Below are 3,186 nucleotides of genomic sequence, written 5' to 3' on the forward strand. Positions count from 1 at the left end.
TCTGAAATGAAGAATTGCAGTGTGTATGGGCTTTACACAAGAATGTCTGAGTATTTATTCTTATTGTGAAGATTAGCAATTGTAAGAAGCTTACGAAATCTGAAAATAGAAACTATGTTTATAGCCATAGCTGTAAAGACAAATTTGTCTTATTTCCTGTTTTATTTTGTAGAGTTTTTTTTGTTTTGTTTTGTTCCTGTTGCCTGCTCTGGTCATCATTTTTACACCTGCTTCTCGTTTTTTGTAATCAGTCCCTCAGTGTATAAATGCTCCAGGTTTTCCTTTGTCCTGTGCCTGTGTGTGTTAGTTGTAGGTGTGTTGGTGGTTACAGGGTCAGTTTTCCTAGTTTGTCCTTTGGTTAGTTTTGTTCCTGCCTCTGCAGTGTTATATATTTTGTTAGATCATTTGAACTAATTTCAACATCCACCTGTGTCTCTGCGAGTCCTGCATGAGTCCTTCCTCTTCGTCTCCTGTTTCTATGATCCATGACACCAACAAGTAAAACTAGTCAGTTCACTGTCATTTTTTAGTGTAATCTTCTTGGCGTCCTTTGGTAACACTTCCTCTGTTCTTTTAGCATTTGTCGTGATGCATTGAAGAAAATGCATCTAGTTTGGTTTTAGTGCTAGGTATAAGCGCTACTTTTGTTCAGCAAGATAATGTACCCCTCCACCAAAACTGCCATCAGAATTACTTTGAATCTATTTTTACCATGCAAAATGTCCAAGTACCTATTGTGCAGTATATGGATTACTTCACAGTACTATGCTTTCATTTATTTTAAATTGACTGTTTACATAACGATATTTGTATCTGCCAAGTGACTAGAAACCAAGACTATCAAATATGTTGTGAAGCTATATTTTTCTATTGGATTAGGAGGAACAAAAGTAAAAAAAAAAAAATCTAAGTAGTTACATTCCACTATTGAAGCTGATCTGACATTTTGAACTAAACCAATGAGCTTTCAGCTATGTAAAAGTATGACTAACCAAATGGTGACCACATGTGCTTCATCATCTAAATCTATGAAGACATAAAGCATGTGAGAAAACAAGAGGCTGCCATTAGTTGTTTAGTCAGGGAGGTGTTCAGTACAGTTCAACAGTTTACAGTGAGCAAACAGCTATGATTAAGATGTAGACCTCGTAGACACCTTTCTTTCTTCATGAATCATTAGAAGAACTCACAGAAAGGCCTTTGCATCCGCACATGAAGTGTGAAAGAAAAAGGTTTTTGTTGTATCCACTGAAGGCCCACTCATGTCACCATGAGTGCTTTCCAGGCACAAAATTATTTCTGCGTGATACAAAGAAACTGTTTTGTCCTCTGATGCAATTTATATGTAATGGGGAGTATCTGTAATGTTGTGACTCAATGTTGTGATAAATCTATCTGAACAGATAAGTCACCAGAATTTTTTGACCGGACAATCATTTACAAGAAACTGTGATCCATGAGTATCATGCTGATTTATGGTATCTAGATTTGTCATCTTATTCTTATTATGATGAATTATGTTAGAACTCCCTGACAACTGATACAACACTTATGTTTATATATCAAACAGAGAGACATGGGGGGCAAATACAAAACTGAAGAACTAAATCAAAAAAACTGTGCGAATGAAGCAAGTCTTCAGCAGCAGCTGAAACATCTTTGAATAATTTGCTCGTGAGGTATTTTATTTCAGAATGAGAGATTATAAAGTTACTACAGTCATAAAAAATAACTGCTTTGCCAAGAATATATTTCATTTACTGTACAGTCTGCTGACCCATGTTATCCTATATAATATGGTTAATGTCAGAGATAGATAAATCCTTCTCTGACATAAAAAAAAGGGAAAAAAAGAGTTTACAAAGTGCTATAGACCCCTTCTGTGAGGTCTAAATTGCAATTTGGATTCACTGCTTTGTCCAGCCGTACTGTGCCTTTTATGTTTGGCCGGGTTGTTCGTTTGTCCTAATCGATCTCTAACAACTCTCACGTTCATCCTGGCATATACACACCGTTTACACTCAATGCTGGAGAGGTAAGTGCTAGGAGCAATTTCTCATGTAATTGAAGGGAGTATGCACTTTAGAGAATTCTTTCTGTATCTTTGAATACAGCAAACTAGTTCTTTTAATCATTTTTTTATCTCCCAGCCTTTTCATCTATATCGTTTTTTTTTTTTTTTTTGTGGAAAAAATCTGTTAAAACACTGAGGTTAAGATCCAGGAAAACTTCCCATCCCAGCATATCCTGTTGCTTTAAAGTGCCCATCAGGTACAGAGCACATTGTAGACTTCAGCACAGTGCAGCTTCTTTTTAGTTTGCCTTTAGCGTCACAGATCAAACAGTTATGCCCTGGTAGAGTTTAACTTGGCCGAGTGAGGACTGCTTTGTGGTCATTCCAATACAAATATAGTAATATGAACCATGTGAGGACAACAACAGGTAGGAAAATACACTTTTGTCTTATTGCTGCTCTGATGTTGGCAAAATCTGCTCATTCCACCCTTTCTGACAGTATCAAGATTAAAGCTTAATAAATACATGATAACAGTTTGGTCTCATTGCATAAACAGGCAAAGTAAAATGTTCCCATCTTGCAATTTCTGCTCCTGTGTTGTGACACTACATTTTTTTTTTTTACGTGAGCAGCAGTGTCCCTCTTACATGGTTTCTTGTAACCCTGGGCTGTTCTAAGAAAATGTCATGGGTTGGGTGCCTGACCTTGCCATTAAAATGACAATAATTTTCTTTCTTTTATTTCCCCACTGAATGACGTATATGTGAAATCGCCAACAGTTTCACAGAACTGGTGTTGTCCTCATTGACATCTGGGGCAGAACTCATTAACATTGTAGCCAGCACGTTGGAGGAGGAGCCTGTTTACCTTTTGCAGTGGTAGCTGGTAATTTTAACGCAACACACGCCTCCCGAACAGAACAGCGAGAAACTCAACAGCAAGGAAAAATGCACAACTCGACAAGGCTCAAATGTGTCATTTAACATGACGTGTAACAACTGTGGATCTCCTCCTAAATTAAAAAGTTGTGTGATGTGAATCAAACAATCACAATAAATTATCCAGCTTGGAAAAAAAGGAAAGCAAACAGCTTAAGTTTGTCATGAATAGTCCAGTCCTGGTTCTGGCCTCAATAGGAATTTGGTAGGATGGCCCGTTTTAAAAGATGA

This window comes from Melanotaenia boesemani, chromosome 16 (genome assembly GCF_017639745.1).
Source record: "Melanotaenia boesemani isolate fMelBoe1 chromosome 16, fMelBoe1.pri, whole genome shotgun sequence".
Lineage (NCBI taxonomy): Eukaryota > Metazoa > Chordata > Actinopteri > Atheriniformes > Melanotaeniidae > Melanotaenia > Melanotaenia boesemani.